This window comes from Bidens hawaiensis, unplaced genomic scaffold (assembly GCF_021521415.1).
Source record: "Bidens hawaiensis isolate Kalapana, Puna unplaced genomic scaffold, B.hawaiensis_p1.1 tig00038535_1, whole genome shotgun sequence".
NCBI lineage: Eukaryota > Viridiplantae > Streptophyta > Magnoliopsida > Asterales > Asteraceae > Bidens > Bidens hawaiensis.
The window spans coordinates 64530-86557 of record NW_027505553.1 but is presented as its reverse complement, the minus strand read 5'-3'; the positions used below and the strand labels follow the sequence as shown (position 1 = coordinate 86557).

Below are 22028 nucleotides of genomic sequence, written 5' to 3'. Positions count from 1 at the left end.
GTGTATAAGTGTGCTTATTGTCAATCACCAAAGCGTCTGACCTCCTTGCTTGATACAAAGATGAATGACACTAGAAATATTCCTTTAATACTAATTATTAGAATAAATCATCCTCATCTTTTCATTAACAATTCCCATGGGTATAAATAATACAAAGTATCCCGTATAAATGGCAATAATAATCAACTAATAATTACAAGAATAATCAACTATATATAAATATTCTATTACTAATAAAGGTAATTTCCTAGTTTCAAGGACCAAGAGTATAGGGAAACCTGTTGTATTCGTGCATACCTACATATCAAACGTATTAGGTTAGTTTATGAAAAAAAATAAAATTTCATGGAACTATGTTTGACACATGAATATATTAAGAGAAGTATGTTAACTTCTGATAAATACTTTATTAAAAATGGAATTCACTGAACAAGAGTTTTAAGAGTTATTATACTTTCAAACCATTGTACTTGCCACAAGTAGATTGTGCTGGGTTAATCTAGTTGTTCACGGGTGAGCGTAAAAGGTTTTCTAACCCTGCAATTTTGGACGCGAAGGCTTTTGTTGCAAATTAGTTTCTATGATGATTTTGTTTTATTAATGTGTGAGTTAGTCAGTGTGTTGACCGAGTAAGTAGGAGAATACATGGGATTCCTCAGCTTTAGGATCAAGTTTATTTGCTTCTTATATTATGTAAATTCTGCAATTAATCATGTAGTAAACAAAAATCCACATTGTGTGAGTTTTAGTGTGTGTTTAATGCGTTTGCAAAGGGCCTGAACCAACATATTGGTTGTATAAAATGGAGTGCCACATCACATACAAGGTGTCAAATTTCACTTTATGAAACAGAATATACACTATATAAAGTTGCAATGGAAAAGACAAGACTATCATAGTTTAATGCTTTTAGCTTAAATCATTTTTTAGGTGTATTTACTTAATAACATTTTCCAACAAGGTTCTCTTGGTAGTTCCAAAATGGTAAATATCTTCACATGTTGCATGGTTCATCATAACAACTATTTGCCAACTACATGTTCCTGATTGAAGGGTATTTTGGTCATTCATACAAAAAAAGATATTCATCAAAACTTAGGAACTTATAAGAACTTAACTCCAAAGTCCAAGCACCCTCCAAATCTTTCTTGTTTTACAAAATAAAGATGCAGCTTCTGTGATCTTGGTTATGATACACAGTGAAGCTAATGAGATTAATAAAGTACACTGTAGTGACTTTTATCACGATTAGAGCGAGGTGTTAGTAACTAGACATTTTCAATAGTTTGACTTTTGTCATAGTTTGACCTGTGATAGTTTATTTTAAGCATTTTTTTTCAGGATACCAATATGTGCATTTGTTTTATTCGTAAAGGTCTAACCAGCTTGTGTGTTCTTTAAGAATAAAGATAACGTGTATTCAGATTATTAAAATTACAATACATTTGAATTGATTTTTTTTCACCAACAAAAGCTGGTAATATCAACTCACAGATTATGAACATTTGACCATATGCGTGTAAGCATGTTTATACCATTAATTAAGCATTAGTACTTAGTAGTACCTCTGGATGACATGAAAGCCATAAGGTAGGAATAAAACAATGAGAAGATTACATCGGTAGGGGCTCTTCTTTCAGCATTCCACCCACATCCATCCTCCATGATTTGTCAACCAAAGGTGTTAACTCCCTACAATTATGGCAAATATATGTTTCACATAAGTAAACAAAATCAATAGGCAATAGCTGAAGTCGTATGATTACTAGCTGATCAGGTGAACAAGGGCAGTACACAGATTTTGTGTTGTCTAGGATCGTTGATCATATATTTACGTTAGGATTGAAGTACAACAGAGGGTTCTGAACATGTTTGTGCAGAGAACCCATGAAGAACTTAATAAAGGAGAAATAAAAATTTACACATGCAAACACACACTATATTGACTGAATATATGTCCGTACATGGGAGGGTATTTATACCCCTGAATACGATGGCTAAATAACCGTTTTTAACTACCTAACAGGCAGGTATCCACTGTCATATGACGGGTCCTAAAACCCGCGTCCTTTCCTTCTAATTCGATGTTCCAATTTGACTTTTAAACCTTTTTTGACTTTCTAATTTTGACTGCTAAATTACGTAGATTTCTTGATTACTTCTACGTCTTAACATTTTGCAACATAATAATAATAATGACATGCAACACAGTCAGTTACTTACAGGCTAAAAGCTTCCAAAGACAACTATGGTAAAATTTAATATAACCAAATAACTTATATAGAAGCTGAGAAAATCTTCTACAGTAGATGTTTTAAATTTTTATGTTCCAATATGTATGTTGTGGAACATCTTGCTAGTTTAATATAATAAATCATTTAAGTCAACAACCATAAAAAAGTTCGTATTATTAAAAAAAGAGGGTCTCTTTTCCTTTAAATTTGAATGTCAACGAAGCTGATTTTCTTGGTGAGAGAGGTAAACAACCTAAATTTGAAACAAGCTGCATAGAAAAAACATGCATGATGAAAAACCGAGTAAGAGAAGGAAATTATTCTGTTCTTCAACAAATCTTGCATCAGCATGGGTATTTAAGAGTAAGCATGGATCTTATGATGAATATGAAGATTAGGTTCACCAATCAATAACATCAAATTTGACCAACTTCAAGATGAAAAAGTGACCAGAATGTCTAGAACAATGAAAAAACTTAAGGTCGTGGCTTACAACAAGTATAGTCAATTCTTTCTTTAAACTCTTGAGCAGCTTAAAAACATCCGCACGTGCTTTCCAATCTAAAGTGAAAATGTATAGCAGGATAAGAGTAGTAAATGATGATGCGAATTTAAAATAATTAAAAAACTGTATCATACTTGTAATAACGTGTGTATTTTAATATGTTCTGTTTGAGATCAGATATGAAAAAACAATATTAGGAAAGATAAGGATGAAAAGGTATTTTCCATACCGAGACCAGCTAGAGGCTCATCAAGTACCAGCAATTCTGGAGTTTGTACCTGAGTGAGGTGGACATATAAAAGTGGTCAAATTCGATACATCCGTGCATGGTGGCAAAACAGGCGGGTCAATTACCAGCTGAACCGCAAGAGCAAGGCGTCGTTTGTAGCCACCACTTTAAGGAGTTTAGATTCTTATCTAAAGCAATCCAATTTAAACCAACTTAGCATTTTAAGACGCATAAGCAAAGTGAGTTGGTGTTGGTTGAAGGTAATACCGAAGTGATAGCTCTTCCAAGTCTTCTAGCAATAAGTTCTAAGGTCACATTTCTGTCTAGGCAACCCAAATGTAATTTCACCAAAGACATTATCTGCCACAAAGTACCTATTACAAGATAATTCACCTCAGAGAACATCATATATGTTTGCGCAAACGTGAGTTGAGAAATAAAACTAGGCTTCTATTGTCGATCACCAAAAAGTATGACTAAATTTACATGTGTATTTAGAATGATGTCCCTTTATACAATAACCTTCTTATTTGTCTAATTCAACCTCACAGCTATGGGTGTTCATCGATTCGGTTAACGATATATTCGATTGCTCGGTTATGAGATTTTTATACCCCTAACCGAAAACTTCTCGAATTTAGAAAGGGGAGTAGTCGAACCAAATTCAATTCGGTTCGGTTGCGGTTAAAACCGAACAAATCGATTCAGACGGTATTAATCGAATTCATCCAAAAAACACAAATTGGACTGAATTTTATTTCTGTTTGTGTTATGAACAGTCAAAAAAGGCATAATAAACAAACACAACACGTACATCCTAAACCATTAAATAGTCCAACCATAAAAAACATCCTAACCATGGAACCGTCGATGACTGATTAGTAGAATATAAAAGATTTAGTATTGAGGTCCAGATCAAATATGGATATTGGGACACATACTATAAATGAGCTTAAAAAAGAATGGGTCGTATACAAAATAATTAATCCATTTAATCGAAGTAATTGCTTAAAAAAGAAAAACAAATCCGTAAAAATTCGGAATTTGGTTTTGGGTTATAACCAAATCACCAAGAAAATATTTTGATAATCCAAGATACAAGTTGGGATTCAGGAAACTGAAAAACAATAATACCAACTCTTTGTGGAGATAATAGGACAGTAGGGGTTGCATCATCAGTGTATGTTTGAGTATAAACGGAGCTAAGAAAATGCAAATAACACATAAGATTCTTATTTGCAGTGCAGTGTGAGAAAGTAAAGTAACCTGCGAAAGGGCAGTCTTACTCTTCCCGCTTCCGCTTCCTCCAAAACAGGGGATAGTCTGTCTGTTTAACCAAATGAATCAGAATGCATATGATTTTCCTTTATATATAAAATCTATTTCCAACCAGATATATGTCATTCATATTATATTTTGTATTATATTGTTTACATATAAATATGTCCAATATTAGGTGATTTCATCAACTATATGTAGACTTTCTGGTGTTCAACGAATTGAATTTCAAATATTCGAATCAAATTATTCGAATTTTGAAAATTTTAAACTGGATTCGAATTCGAAATAAATTCGACAAATCCGATTCGAATCCAGAATAGCAAATTCGAATTTCGATTCGATTCGAAAATGAAGTTCGAATCGATTCAGTTAAAAAGTATATTTCAATTTCAAAACCACTATAAATTTGAGTTTTAAACAAAAAAAATACAAGTCTATAAAATAAATAAATCACTTAAAGTTATCAAATCCTAAATATTTAAACTGGTAATGTCCAATTACATTAATTATTAACCAAAATGATGAATTTTTATTTTTAATCCCTATAACTCAAAATATTTATGGGAAATGTAGAAAAATAGAGAAGAATAATCGGTCATTCCACATTTTTTATGAGAAACGTAGAAAAATGATGATTTAGAAAAAATGTAGAAGAATGGCTGGTATTACCAAGCCTAAACAAATCCTTAACCTACACACACATAACACCCTTGAACCGATTCCACGTAACCCCACTGAAGCCTTAACCAACCCGGTTTGGACCCGTGCTATGACAGACGAGTTCAATGCGCTTATTGACAATAAGTGGGAGTTAGTACCTCATCAACCACACATAAATGTTATTCGTTGCATGTAGATTTTTAAACATAAAACCAATTAGAATAGCTCTATTGAACGTTATAAAGCCTGTTTGGTATGTGATGGTAGATCTCAATAGGTGGGAGTTGATTGCGATGAGACATTTAGTTTGGTTGTCAAACCGGCTACGATTCAGGTCATTATGAGTATTGCTTTATCTCATGGTTGGGATATAAGTCAACTTGATGTGAAGAATGCGTTTCTTCACAGGAATTTATCGGAGACAGTTTTTATGCATCAACCAATGGGTTTTCGTCATCCGCATTTACCGCATCATGTGTGCAGATTAAAGAAATTATTGTATGGTTTGAAATAGGCTTCGTGGGCTTGGTATCAACGTTTCACTGATTATGTGACTACTTTGGGATTTCGTTCGAGTTCTTGTGATCACTCTTTTTTTATCTATAGGCAAGATCACGACACATCATATCTTCTTCTCTATGTAGACGACATTATTCTCACCACTTCCTCGCCTAAGCTCAAACAACTTCTGACACATCTTTCCAATGAGTTTGCTATGAAGGATTTAGGTTCTTTGTGTTATTTTTTGGGGTTGTTGGTCTCCCGGGACCCCAATGGTATGTTTCTATCACAAACAACATATGCACTGGACATCCTCAAATGGGCAAACATGGAGCATTGCAACCCCGTGTTACCCCCATTTATACCGTCGAAAAATTAAGCTCTGACGTCGGAGAGCCTCTGGATGATCCAACCGTGTATTGTAGACTTGCGGGTGCATTTCAGTATTTGACATTCACCTGCCCCGACATATCTTATGCAGTGTAGCAGATTCGCATGCACATGCATGCTCCATGGATCGCTCACATGATATCTCTTCGTCGTATTCTACAGTATGTAAAGGGTACTTTGAATAAAAGTCTTTACATGCATCGCGGATCCACGTCTATGTTAACCACTTACACTGACACGGATTGGGCCGGTTGTCCAGATACCCGTCGTTCTACATCCGGCTATTGTGTATATCTTGGGGAAAATCTAGTTTCATGGTCATCAAAGAGACGATCCACGGTCTCTCGTTCTAGTGCGGAAGCCAAGTATCGTGGACTAGCTAATGTCGTCGCCGAAGTATGTTGGATCCGTAACTTGTTGATCGAACTAGGCCGCCTCCCTTCTCGGACCTCCATGGTGTACTGCGACATTGTTAGTGCAATTTACCTCTTGGGAAACCCGGTTCAACACCAGCGAACCAAACACATTGAGATCGGCATTGTAACGATTCCGACGAAACCAGGTATACCCTAACCGGTAGACGTTAGTTATGTCATATACAATGTCGGGAACATGAGTTACCATGGTAATTATACGAGAATACATGGTTCATAGTATTGATTGTATGTGAATATATAATTCACCGTATTGATTATGCGATCAAACGATCGATAGTTATTGAAACCCGAATGAATCGAGGGTTCAATTATAGACGAGATATATGATATTTAGTGATGTTACGAAGTATTAAAGCTTCGGGATAAGTGGATTATAGCACAGAAAAAGGATTTCGATTTAATAGTACGTCGGTACGTTAAACGAAACCTTTAATACCAAACCGAGTTAGAGACGATCGATCAAGCCGAAAAAGATGCGTAATAACTAATAATATGACGTTTTAAGTTAATAAATGTCATGGTTTAAGTTTTTAAATCGGTTTTATATAAATTTTATTTTTAAACCGAAAAACGACCGTTTTAGCCTCGTTTTAAGTCGAATTAAACATTTAACCGAGACACGAACTGAACCAGATTATCCACAACATTATCCGGATTACACAATCCAAATGAGTGGCCAAGAATGGACTTGTGGGTCCCACCCCACCCCTTAACCTAGTCCGATCGGACTCCAACACCACCAAAACATTCATTTTTTCTTTTTTACACAATCCCAACTCAACATCCTTCATTTCTCTCTAGTTCATAATCCAAAAACCGACAATTCTAGCAAGAATAACGAGGTAATGATCGTGTTATGTACGTGTTTATCTTTGTTTCTTGAGTTTTCTTTCAAGAAAATGAGGTTTCCAAGTGAAAAAGGGTGAAAACCCGAGATGGAACCGATTCTTGCATGATCAAGTGATGTATACAAGTTATACAAGGGATCTTGGTCCAAGAAAGGAGTTAAAAGAGTCAAAAACGAATTATTACGGTTAAATCTTTGTTTTAGTATCATAACCGTAACCATGAATGAAATGGCTTGATCGTGAGTGTAACTTGCTTGGTATTGTGGTATGTTGTTTGTAGGCTCTGTATTTAGTAGTAGATAAGGCGGAAAGATGAGTTTGTAGCTTGTAGTGGCGGAAAACGAAAGGTATATTCGGTTTTTGTCGGTGTATGTGTTTTTGGACAGATTGTTGGTCGTTTAGAGTTAGGTCACGAAATTTTACAGAGGTGTTAAACACATGGAAATATGAGTTCTGTGAATTTTTGGTAATTTTTGGATGAAGGATGAATATTTGGTGAATTTAATGCTTGGTTTTGGCCAAAAATGGTGAAAAATAGTTAAATATCATGAAAAATTCTGGAAAATTGTGGATAAGCTTTTCATATCATGTATAATTCACACACAAAATTTGAGGTCCGTTGAAGAAGTCTAAGTAGGCTTTTCGGTTAAACGAGTTCTAGGGATTTCTAGCTCGGTTTTAGTAAAAATGGCATTTAAAAGAAGATTTTGGTTTTGGAAAAATTACAGGGGACTATGTGGATGGCAGGGGACATCCAGGAGAAATTTGGGATTTTTCTAAGATCGTTTGGTATTTACGACATATTTAGTGTTTAAATGGTGTTTAAAAATAGATAAGTAAATTTTAAATATAAGAATTAATTCTGGAAATATTTTTATAAAATTCCCCACTGTTAAAAAGTTATTTGTGCAAAATTTCAAGATCCGAGAGTAAACGGATAATTATTTGTGCTAATTATCAAACTTTTAAAGTAAAACGCGTAAACCGGTGAAGTTCGCTTAAGCGAGCTGACTGGTGTACAAAAACCCTAAAAATGAACTATTTTCATATAAATGAGCTAAACAAGTAAAAATAAATCATCCGAAAATAATTCGGATGATTTGAGTAATTTTAATCTAATTTAATAGTTTCCGGTACGCCAAAGACGGAAACGGGTCCCGCGGCCAATCGGGACGTCTAAACCGAGCTATAATTTCACATCTTTAATTAAATTATCCGTCAACCACTATTTTCGGGTCGTGTGTGACCAAACTCATTTTTGAAACATAAAAAACGGATAACAGTGCTAGGCACGCAAAACGAGAAAAACGACTAATAGTAGTTGTGACCTTGGAACTCTAAACGACATCACAATCTGAGTCCGGAGAAGTGTTTCTGGGTTAACCTTGCCCCCAGAACGGGTACAGTGCTGGGTTGACAGTGTCCGCAGGTGTACCGATTGATAAGATTAAAGATTATATAAACAATAATTGTATAATAATGATCGTAGGGATCATATTACAGATTGGACGAGTTAACTGATATTGATTGTTGTTACCTACTTGCATGTGCTAAGGTGAGTTTTCACGAGCCCCTTTTACTGAACTGTTTTAAATATTTTCCCGGGGCGGAAAGCATGTTTTTTATCAAAGTGTTTAAGTACATGCTGATCGCATGGAAATGAACGTATTTATATAATGCTTATTGTACGGGAATCGTACGGTAATGAATTAAGATGGTAATTGTCTGAGTTGCTAACAGTGTAAGGCCCGAAACAGTGTTCTGGGGTAACCGAGTTCCCAGAGATTATTAAATGTGTTCTGGGGTAACCGAGTTCCCAGAGGTTATTAAATGTGTTCTGGGGTAACCGAGTTTACAGAGGTTATTAAATATGTTTCTGGGGTAACAGAGTTCCCAGAGGTTATTAAATGTGTTTCTGGGGTAACAGAGTTCCCAGAGGTTATTGGAAGTATTCTGGGGTAACAGAGTTCCCGGAGGTTAATCGATATGTTTTGGGATTAACAGAGTTCTCACTTGTGGGCTCAGCATAATTACATCGCTTATTTATGATTATTATAATGATTTGTTATGGTGTATTTAAATTAGTGAAACTCACCAACTATTCGTAGTTGACCCGTTTTCTCACATGCTTTTCAGGTACAACTAAGATAAAGTGATTGATTACGTGCTAAGTGCTTGATGTGTGTAAGGTTTGCGTGCTGGACGTTAGGATACATTATAACAGATAGAATTATGAATCGTATTGTATGATGTGTGTATCACCTAGACGGTAAAGAAAGACGAGACAATGTAATTTTGAAGTATATTAATGCATTCGGTTTTCTTTATAAACAATGTGGTTGATATCAGAGGTGTCTGTCGCATTCCGTTTACGTTTCCGCTGCGGTTACGGGGTGTTACAGAACTTGGTATCAGAGCCATTGGTTATAAAAGAATTAGGATGTCTTTAAAAGATACCTAAAATATAACCAGTAGCTCAAGTGTTATAGGATCTGAATATCAACTAATAATTTATTGTGACGAGGTCTGGATGAACTTGGATGGACAAGTGAGTTATTATGGTCCGGAACATAATAACAGACTTGTCCGCACGAGGGAATTCAGGGGAAGTCACGGGGAACATTAATAGGTAAAAATGGCAACATATGTGTAAAGTATATAATATTATTTATACGTGCTAAGGTGTATATATATATGTGCTTATCTTGTGGGTACAAATATTGAGAAATAGGACCCGGATAAGGAACCGGGGGATGAAATAATAAAAGTACCAAGGATGCTGAAATTTCTAGAGCATTGGTTGATGATAAGTCCGACTTATCGGGCCATAGTTATGACAGTACCAAGTTAAATCTCCCGTTTGACATTAACCAGAAATATCTAGTAACCGTCACTCCCAACCAAAATTGGTGAATCCCTTACCCTACCAACACCGGTACCGTATATCCTAATAATCCCAGGTGCTCACCCGAACCGTCGACCCTCACGTACGAACGGATCCGTACCTGAACCCATTCTTATTCCATTAAAGTAAAGGAGTAAATAAAATAAAATAAAATAAAATAATATATTGAAATATATATATATATGTATTGCTCACTCACAAACATATGAGACGGACCAACTTCAGATCGAGAATTACTGATATTAGCAAACCTAGAACGCCTGAGGACATTGACTGAGCAAGTGATAGAGTTTCCCATAATAGTAATTAATAATATTTGAAGGCAACCCATGTTGCGCAATTACCTTGAACCTTGCAACTCCCTATGTTATCCTTACATCCGTTAGATGTTTACACCCATGTATGCTCAAATAGAATGATTACCTATACACAAAGAAGTGTTGGAATCATTATAGCAAAGTTGGTTGTTCGTTCGTAGGAGGTATACTGTGTATGCCGGATATACGAATAAACACGGATATTATAACTCCGTGGTATGTAATCGTTTGGTGCTCACGGTGAGCATGTATCGGTTATGCTGACATGCAGAAGGATATTGAAATCAAGCATATTAAACATTGATCTTTGTTGAGAAAGATCTATATGTCAGTTGGTGACAAGGGTTATGAAACATATTTAAACGTTAACCGACGTCAGGTTAAGTCCGTATGTTATTATATTGTGGGACATATATATATACTAGATACTGGTATGTGTAATTTGTATGATAATATTTGGTGTGTATGTGTACCTGCTGATATGATTGAACTGGTAACGAGTTATACGGTGAGATTGGTATTGATTACTGCGTACGGGACGAGTACGGCAGAATGACATAAAAAGAGTAACTCCAATGATGGAGATCGATATGATTCAGTTGATTGCTCAAGGATAGCAGATGATGATACCGAATGTAGTATCACAGATCACTGCTAGTATTGATGCAAATGTGAACGCAGAATTATAGATCGAGCAATCACATGATTATGAATATTTCAATTCTTAGTGGTATTACTAAGAGTGATAATGTCCCACCGAATGCTATTATGACTACAAGTATTAGTTATATACTAAACATGAATAGTAGTCGTAATGAATTAGACCCGGTGTGAAGAATATGTTTATCGGTTGTGTTAAAGGAATTATTAATGGTTTACTGTTGGTAAAGGGAGGAATAGATTAGCAAGTGGATAGGAAAGATCGAAATGGTTAAGGATATTGGTAAAAGTCTAGAACATTGTGTAGTGAAATATGCTACAGATATGTTGGGAGATTATGTTGTATCGTGATGGAACACGATGGTACAAAATTATAGTTAGAAAATTTTTGTTCAGATAATATGGTCAAAATTTAAAATTCTTGTGCTAGAGCACTTTTATTCGAGTAATTGAGTTCAGAGATTTGAAACTGAACTATGAAAGATAGAAATGTTGTGTGCTGATCACTTAGAACGCGCTAAACGTTTAAAGGAATTGTCATGTCTGGTAACTTGGCTAATTACTCCTGAAATTAAGCGAAGTGAGCGCTATATTGGGAGCTAACTCCATCGATAGGGAGTATAGTCAACCCTGTAAAATATGCAACCTTTGGAAGGGTTGCGTCATAAGCCAGCATTGATATATTTGATTCTATGGGAAGCGGAATGGAAGGACGTTAGGTGAAACGTCGAGTGTTAAAGAAGGGAAATGATAAAGGTATAGTGCAAGATAGACTTGCGAATAAGTAGGTATGTCCTACAACCCAGAATTATACTAAGACTAGTTCTGGTGCGAAAACATGAACCGCATAAAGGGTCCTTCCTTAAATGTGGAAAATATAGTTATCGGCAGAAAGAAGAATGTCGGGTGATAGTAGGCCACAGGTATGGTAAAGATGGACGTAATGCCCCATTCGTAGAACCAACTGAAGCCATGAGAACCGGCAACCCCAACCCATTCATGTACAACCACTCCGAGCCCAACAACTTCAATAACAATCCATCCGAAGAAATCAAATTATGCCAAACAGTGGTACTTGCTATGAACGTGGCAGTGAAGATGAACCTCATGACAAGCATCAACCTCTGATCAAGCAAGGAGCCGTGCTTCTGTGAGTAATTCAAATAAAGCACGTCATGATCCAAAAGTGGTGTTAAGTACGTTGTAGTTTTAAATCAATAGGCTTCAGTGATATTTTTACGGTCGTCGATAGAAGTTAGTTCCTGCTAACCTCCTACCCTTTGGAAAGATACCGATTAGTGAAACTATAGAACCCTATACTGTAGAATCGCTAACGGTAAATCCCTAATGGTTAACTAAATTGTACGGAATTGTCCTATTATTCTGAACGATTAACCTTTCCTTATTGACCTACAACCAGTAAAGCAAAGAAGTTTTGACGTAATGGTTAGCATGGATTGGCTAACTCAACATGAAGTAGAAATCAAATATGAAAAGAAGATGATTAGAAGGAGAAACACATATATATAGAAATATATATGTGTTGGGTACAGAAAAATATATAACATACAGAGAAAAGTGTACGGTATTATGTTGCCACTCAAATCTCATCTTGAGATGTTATAATATTTACGACAAGAAGACGTGGTGTATTTGACAAACGTGATTGCCAAAGTATTTAAAAGAAAACATATAGAAGATATCCCGGTGGTGTGCAAATTTCCAAAAGTTTTCCCAGAAGAACTCCCTGGATTACCGCCAACCCGACAGGTCGAATTCAGAATCGATTTAATGTCTCAAGCTGGCCCTGTTGCTAAAGCATCCTGCCGACTTGCACCGTCTGAGATGCAAGAATTATCCAATCAGTTACAAGAATTGCTGGATAAGATTTTATACGACCTAGTTAGTCACCATGGGGTGCACCAGTTTTAATTGGGAAATGAAGGACGGAAGTGTTAGAATATGTGTTGATTAGGGAGAATTGAATAAAGTGACGATCAAGAGTAGGTGCTCACTTCTTCGAAGTGAATGATCTGTTTAACCAACTGCAAGGGACGATTTATTTTTAAAAAAATTGATCGTGGATATAGTTATCACCAAATGAGAGATCCAAGAGGAAGACGTTGCAACAACAGTGTTTCGGACTCGCTACGGCCATTATGAATTCTTAGTTATGCCTTTCGGGCTAACAAATGCGTCGGCAGCATTCATGGAACTCATGAACCGAGTCTGTAACTTTATTTTGACAAATTTGTCATAACATTCATTGATGATATTTTAATATATTCGCAACGTAAAGAAGAGCACGAGCGACGGATAAGGAAAATTGTGGAAATGTTAAAGCAAGAGGAGTTGTACGCGAAATTTTTGAAATGTGATTTTGAATAAAGAATGCATAATCCCTTGGTCATGTTGTAAAGCAACAAGGATTTCACATAGAACCAAATAAGATAGAAACCATTAAAATTGTGCCAAGCGCCGATTTTAAGTCTCCCCGATAGAGACGATGGTTTTGTCGCGTATTGTGACGCATCGCGTAAAGGGTTAGGATGCGTGTTGACGCAGTATATTAAGGTTATAGCCTATGCTTCCCGACAGTTAAAAGTACACGAGTAAAATTACACTACTCACGACTTAGAACTGGGAGCGGTTATCTATGCACTTAAAATGTGGAGACATTGTCTCTACGATACGAAGTGCACCATCTTCACTGATCATAAAAGTGTGCATCACATATTCGATCAGAAAGAACTAAATATGAGGCAACGAAGATGGGTTGAGTTGTTAAACAATTAAGACTGTGACATCCGTTACCACCCGGCAAGGCTAACGTCGTAACCGATGCCTTGAGTAGGAAAGATCGGGTTAAACCATTGCGAATGAGGGCGTTGGGGATGATAGTCCAGTTGAACCTTCGAACCTGATTCGAGTCGCTCAACGTGAGGCGTTGAAAGAGGAACAATTGGATAAGAAGAAATTTTACGGCAACGAGAAGAATTTCGAACAGCGTGGACGAAATTCTCTATTTCAAAGATCGGGTTTGGATCCCGACCCTCCATGACCTTCGTGAATTAATCATGGACGAAGCGCATAAATCGAAATAATCCATACATCCGGGATCGGATTTGACTATTGATGATACGGATATATGAAAGGATTTTTATTAATGGCCGAGTTTGGAGAAAGATATGGTTACGTGTGTTGGTGAATATTGAGTTATGCCAGAGATAAGGCTGCACACTGAAAACCCTAGGGAACGCCACAACGACAGAAAAATTCGCCAATGATAGTGGGAACAAATTACAATGAATTCTTGCCCAAATTCCTGATGGTGAAATGGTATCTCGTCGTGGAGTACCATTTTCAACGATCTCAGATCAAAATAGTCATCCTACTTCCATTATTGGAAGGCGGGGAAGGAAGCATCGAGAGCTTGAAGCTTTCTATGGGTGAAGTAATTATCACCAATTTGTAAATTGAAAATGGGCGTCAATCAAGCCATAAGATTTGAATTGATTCGAGAAACAACCAATCGGATTTATAATATTTAAGATGAGTTGAAAGCATCGCGAGATTGGCAAAGGATTTATGCCAACATTCATAGGAAACCATTGTCATTGGAAAGAGGTGACAAGGCATTTTTAAGGCATCACCTTAGAAAGGTGATATGAGGTTTGCCAAAACCGAAAATAGCTCCTTAATATATTGGGCCTTATGGGATTATCTCCATGATTGGTCACTTAGTTTATTGATTAAAGTATTCCAGGGGCTAAGTACTATACATGATGTTCTGCCATGTATACGGATTGAAAAGTGCCTAAGCGATGAGGCAACGAATGTACTAGTAATAGAGGTACTCATAGAAGACATGTTTGATATCATAACTAATTCCGTAGTGATAGTAGACGGGAAAACTAAACAGTTTGGACATACCAAGCTTTATTAATTAAGATTAAGTGGAATTCACAGCGAGGACCAGATTATACTTGGTAACGCGAGGATGAATTCTGAAGGAAAAACCCCCCCACCTTTCTCTCGAAAGGAGATAGTGGGCGTGTAAAATTTCGGGGACGAAATTTCTTAACGGGGGGAGAATGTAACGATTCCGACGAAACCAGGTATACCCTAACCGGTAGACGTTAGTTACGTCATATACAATGTCGGGAACATGAGTTACCATGGTAATTATACGAGAATACATGGTTCATAGTATTGATTGTACGTGAATATATAATTCACCGTATTGATTATGCGATCAAACGATCGATAGTTATTGAAACCCAAATGAATCGAGGGTTCAATTATAGACGAGATATATGATATTTAGTGATGTTACGAAGTATTAAAGCTTCGGGATAAGTGGATTATAGCACAGAAAAAGGATTTCGATTTAATAGTACGTCGGTACGTTAAACGAAACCTTTAATACCAAACCGAGCAAGAGACGATTGATCAAGCCGAAAAAGATGCGTAATAACTAATAATATGACGTTTTAAGTTAATAAATGTCATGGTTTAAGTTTTTAAATCGGTTTTATATAAATTTTATTTTTAAACCGAAAAACGACCGTTTTAGCCTCGTTTTAAGTCGAATTAAACATTTAACCGAGACACGAACTGAACCAGATTATCCACAACATTATCCGGATTACACAATCCAAATGAGTGGCCAAGAATGGACTTGTGGGTCCCACCCCACCCCTTAACCTAGTCCGATCGGACTCCAACACCACCAAAACATTCATTTTTTCTTTTTTACACAATCCCAACTCAACATCCTTCATTTCTCTCTAGTTCATAATCCAAAAACCGACAATTCTAGCAAGAATAACGAGGTAATGATCGTGTTATGTACGTGTTTATCTTTGTTTCTTGAGTTTTCTTTCAAGAAAATGAGGTTTCCAAGTGAAAAAGGGTGAAAACCCGAGATGGAACCGATTCTTGCATGATCAAGTGATGTATACAAGTTATACAAGGGATCTTGGTCCAAGAAAGGAGTTAAAAGAGTCAAAAACGAATTATTACGGTTAAATCTTTGTTTTAGTATCATAACCGTAACCATGAATGAAATGGCTTGATCGTGAGTGTAACTTGCTTGGTATTGTGGTATGTTGTTTGTAGGCTCTGTATTTAGTAGTAGATAAGGCGGAAAGATGAGTTTGTAGCTTGTAGTGGCGGAAAACGAAAGGTATATTCGGTTTTTGTCGGTGTATGTGTTTTTGGACAGATTGTTGGTCGTTTAGAGTTAGGTCACGAAATTTTACAGAGGTGTTAAACACATGGAAATATGAGTTCTGTGAATTTTTGGTAATTTTTGGATGAAGGATGAATATTTGGTGAATTTAATGCTTGGTTTTGGCCAAAAATGGTGAAAAATAGTTAAATATCATGAAAAATTCTGGAAAATTGTGGATAAGCTTTTCATATCATGTATAATTCACACACAAAATTTGAGGTCCGTTGAAGAAGTCTAAGTAGGCTTTTCGGTTAAACGAGTTCTAGGGATTTCTAGCTCGGTTTTAGTAAAAATGGCATTTAAAAGAAGATTTTGGTTTTGGAAAAATTACAGGGGACTATGTGGATGGCAGGGGACATCCAGGAGAAATTTGGGATTTTTCTAAGATCGTTTGGTATTTACGACATATTTAGTGTTTAAATGGTGTTTAAAAATAGATAAGTAAATTTTAAATATAAGAATTAATTCTGGAAATATTTTTATAAAATTCCCCACTGTTAAAAAGTTATTTGTGCAAAATTTCAAGATCCGAGAGTAAACGGATAATTATTTGTGCTAATTATCAAACTTTTAAAGTAAAACGCGTAAACCGGTGAAGTTCGCTTAAGCGAGCTGACTGGTGTACAAAAACCCTAAAAATGAACTATTTTCATATAAATGAGCTAAACAAGTAAAAATAAATCATCCGAAAATAATTCGGATGATTTGAGTAATTTTAATCTAATTTAATAGTTTCCGGTACGCCAAAGACGGAAACGGGTCCCGCGGCCAATCGGGACGTCTAAACCGAGCTATAATTTCACATCTTTAATTAAATTATCCGTCAACCACTATTTTCGGGTCGTGTGTGACCAAACTCATTTTTGAAACATAAAAAACGGATAACAGTGCTAGGCACGCAAAACGAGAAAAACGACTAATAGTAGTTGTGACCTTGGAACTCTAAACGACATCACAATCTGAGTCCGGAGAAGTGTTTCTGGGTTAACCTTGCCCCCAGAACGGGTACAGTGCTGGGTTGACAGTGTCCGCAGGTGTACCGATTGATAAGATTAAAGATTATATAAACAATAATTGTATAATAATGATCGTAGGGATCATATTACAGATTGGACGAGTTAACTGATATTGATTGTTGTTACCTACTTGCATGTGCTAAGGTGAGTTTTCACGAGCCCCTTTTACTGAACTGTTTTAAATATTTTCCCGGGGCGGAAAGCATGTTTTTTATCAAAGTGTTTAAGTACATGCTGATCGCATGGAAATGAACGTATTTATATAATGCTTATTGTACGGGAATCGTACGGTAATGAATTAAGATGGTAATTGTCTGAGTTGCTAACAGTGTAAGGCCCGAAACAGTGTTCTGGGGTAACCGAGTTCCCAGAGATTATTAAATGTGTTCTGGGGTAACCGAGTTCCCAGAGGTTATTAAATGTGTTCTGGGGTAACCGAGTTCCCAGAGGTTATTAAATGTGTTTCTGGGGTAACAGAGTTCCCAGAGGTTATTAAATGTGTTTCTGGGGTAACAGAGTTCCCAGAGGTTATTGGAAGTATTCTGGGGTAACAGAGTTCCCGGAGGTTAATCGATATGTTTTGGGATTAACAGAGTTCTCACTTGTGGGCTCAGCATAATTACATCGCTTATTTATGATTATTATAATGATTTGTTATGGTGTATTTAAATTAGTGAAACTCACCAACTATTCGTAGTTGACCCGTTTTCTCACATGCTTTTCAGGTACAACTAAGATAAAGTGATTGATTACGTGCTAAGTGCTTGATGTGTGTAAGGTTTGCATGCTGGACGTTAGGATACATTATAACAGATAGAATTATGAATCGTATTGTATGATGTGTGTATCACCTAGACGGTAAAGAAAGACGAGACAATGTAATTTTGAAGTATATTAATGCATTCGGTTTTCTTTATAAACAACGTGGTTGATATCAGAGGTGTCTGTCGCATTCCGTTTATGTTTCCGCTGCGGTTACGGGGTGTTACAGGCATTCATTTCGTTCGAGAACACGTTCAACGCGGTCAGATTCGGGTGTCACACGTTCTGTCTCGATGTCAGTTTGCGGATATATTCACGAAGGGATTGCCATGAGCTCTATTTGAAGAATACCGTTCCAGTCTAAGCATCCGTGATCTCCACCATAGACTGAGGGGGTATATTTGCAACCAAATATATGTCATTCATTGTATTATATTGTTTCCATATTAATATGCCCAATTTTAGGCATAATTATCGATTCCTTGTAACTATATATGTAATTGTCAAAGATGAAGGAAAGGAAATTAAATATGTTGAGTATCTTCTAATATTTTAAACCAATGTTTGTTATGCTTATCATAGTTAGAGGGTTGAATATGTAACATGTTGGTCTTTATATAGATAAGTTCCTGTAACCTCTATTTCTCATTCAATAATAAACAACCTTTCGGTTCAACTTGGTATCAAGAGCCAGGAGCTCAACCAATTCATCTTCTCTTCACCAGTAACTCCTTTTTTTCCGGTAACCTTGTTCATCATGGCTGCAATTGTTGCCTTCACTACTGCTGAAAAAATAGCCCATAATACTCACAAATTTGCTTTCACCCTTTCCCCAACAAACTATGGGTATTGGAAACAAATAATTGAACCGTTCTTAATTACCAACAACCTGTTCGCTTATGTGGATGGAACCATCCCATGCCCGGAACCCACCGTCACTATTACCCCATCTAAAGAAGGTGAATCTTCTTCATCTACCGACAATCCCAGTTATCCCCGGTGGGTTGCAAATGATGCCCATGTCCGGATGATTATCTTATTAACGATTTCGGAGGCATCCTTTCAGCATGTTCAAGGTACTACTTCTCGTGAACTTTGGCTCTCTTTAGAGCGTGCCTATGCACCACACACCTCTTCTCATGAATACACATTAAAAACTCAACTACTGAGGATTATGATGCAAGGGGATGAAACCCCAATTGCTTATTTGACCCGAGTAATGGGATATGCGTCTGCTTTATCCAATATCGGTGAACCTATGAAGGACAAAGACCTAGTTATGCTCACAATCTCTAGATTGAGAGATGAATACAGTGGATATAAATCCACTATTCTGGCTAGACACTCGCCTATTACCTTCAATGAACTGCATGGTCTATTGTCTGATCATGATTACATGATCAATAAACCTATCCCTAATACTTCTGGTTCAACACCACAAATTTTTGCTGCTACCATTGGTCACTCCAATAATACTCAACCACAACAACTTGCAAATCTCCAACAATTAGAAGCCTAGTTGGGTTATTAGTTGAACCCGGTTACTCGGCATGTACAGCAACCACAGGCCTTCTATGTTGCTCGCCCAACGAACAGCCGTGACAATTGTCGAGGAAATTCCAGGGGCAACTATCGTGGCAATAATAATCGGACCCGAGGCAATAACCATTCTGGTTCTAATAGACAATTTGCTTGGGCATTGACACAAAATATGGTGTATGGCCAATGTAACCGATGTGGCATAGGTTATCTACCCTCTCTCAATGTCCAAACCAATCTGCTCCTCGGTCTGCCCTGACTCGGTCCCAGGCTAACTTTGCAAGTTTTTCAGAAACGGGTTCCACTTCGGAAGTCACATGGTGCCCTGACACTGGTGCTAATTGCTATGCCACTCCTGATTTATCGAACCTTGACAAAACTCGAAGTATATCAAGGTAATGATGCACTCCACGTTGGTGACAATAATCCTTTGCCCATCCTTCATATTGGTTCCTCTAAATCCTTTTCACCAAATAAAACGTTTAATCTAGCTAATATTCTTCACGTGCTTTCGATTCAAAAGAATCTATTATCTGTTAAACAATTTTGTCTTGATAATACCGTTTATTTTGAATTTCATGCATCTTTCTTTGTTGTGAAGGACGAGTATTCGCACACTATCCTACTCATTGGTCCAAGTAATCATGGCCTCTACTCTATCCATCTACCTCAGCTTAAATCAATTCCCAAGCATGTCTTCACAGCAACCAAAGCACTCTTAACAATTTAGCATCAACGTCTTGGTCTCCCGCATGAACGGGTTTTCAGTCTGTTATTTCAAATTGTTCTTTACCTGTTTCAAATAAATTATGTACAACCTTATGTACTCCATGTCAGTTGGGAAAATCTTCCAAACTTTACATGGATAATTCTCAATTTCAAAGTAAAAAGATATTGTATTTAAAATTTTGTGATGTTTGGGGACCCTCTCCTACTGTCTCCCTTGATGGACATCGTTTCTTCATGTTATGTGTTGATCACCACTCACGTTATATGTGGTATTTTCCACTTAAACATAAATCTGATGCGTATGTCACCTTTACAAACTTTGTCACCATGGTATAAAGACAATTTAATACCAAACTGAAGTGTGTCCAAACTAATTGGGGAGGGGAATTTCGTAACCTGCCTCCTTTTTCACAAAACTTGGCATTGTTCATCGACGTTCATGCCCTTACACCAGTGAACAAAATGGTATTGTTGAACGTCATAATCGCCATGTTGTGGAAACCGGGCTTGCTCTTCTAGCCCAATATCATATTCCACAACGTTTTTGACATTTTGCTTTCAAAACCGCTGTTTACCTTATCAACCAATTACCATCCAGGATATCCTCCAACAAATCTCCATTTCAACACATTTTTAAACGTACACCAGATTACTTGTTTCTCCGAGTTTTTGGATGTCAATGTTTCCCCTATATTTGCCCGTATAACTGTCATAAAATGGACTTCTTCTCTATTCCATGTGTCTTTCTTGGTTATAGTCCAAATCATCACGGTTATCGTTGCTTTGATCCCATCACTGAACATATTTACATCGTGAGGCATGTTCGATTTAACGAAGACGCCTCTCCCTTTCAACCTAAAGTTCCTCAATCAACCACTCCCGTGTCTCCTCCATATGTTTCTGTTTACCCTACTCCAGCCCCATCTTTCCCCACTGACCCCACAGAAACCGAACCACCAAACCCTACTCACATCGCATCACCAGACCCCTCCCATTCTCCCACCACTGCAAACCAGCAAACCTCTGATACAACTCCATCTTCCCAGCCGACAACCCCACAATCATCTCTTTCACCACCATATTCACCCAATTCAGCCCCTACTCCTCCACCTCAACCCCCTCGACCTCGGCCTTCTCACATTCGTCAAAATCCTAAACAAACCACTCCATATGATCCATCTGTCTTTATCGCTACCCGTTCTTCCTCTTCCATCGAGCCTACATCCTTTACCGTTGCCAACAAATACCCGGAGTGGCTCCATGCCATGTCTGAGGAGTTTCAATCTCTACATAAGAATGGAACGTGGTCCTTAGTTCCCTATGTCAACAACACAAATGTTGTTGATTGTAAGTGGTTGTACAAGTTAAAGACAGATGCACAGGAAAATGTCACTCGTTATAAAGCACGTTTTGTTGCCAAGGATTTACTCAGTCACCCGGTATCAATTATCATGAGACGTTTAGTCTAGTAATAAAGGCAACTACACTTCGGGTTCTCTTGTCGCTTGCTGTGACAAGCAACTGGTCTTTGCGGCAGTTGGACGTGCAAAATTCTTTCTTACATGGAGATTTGAACAAAACGGTTTATATGAAACAACCACATGGTTTTGTTGATCCACATAAGCCAAATCATGTATGTCTTCTTCATAAATCACTCTATGGGCTTAAGCAAGCCCCCATGGTCTGGTTTAATCGCTTATCAACAATTCTAATACAACTTGGCTTTTGTGGATCCAAAACTGATCCATCACTGTTTATCCTTAACTCCGGTGGCACACT

The 22028-nt window shown here is 37.1% G+C and overlaps 1 pseudogene; it reads right to left on the bottom strand.

The window, feature by feature from the left end:
- Positions 1 to 1613: 1613 nt before the first annotated feature.
- On the bottom strand, positions 1614 to 5924 carry LOC143613908 (ABC transporter I family member 11, chloroplastic-like; annotated as a pseudogene).
- Between the last annotated feature and the right edge of the window lie 16104 nt (positions 5925 to 22028).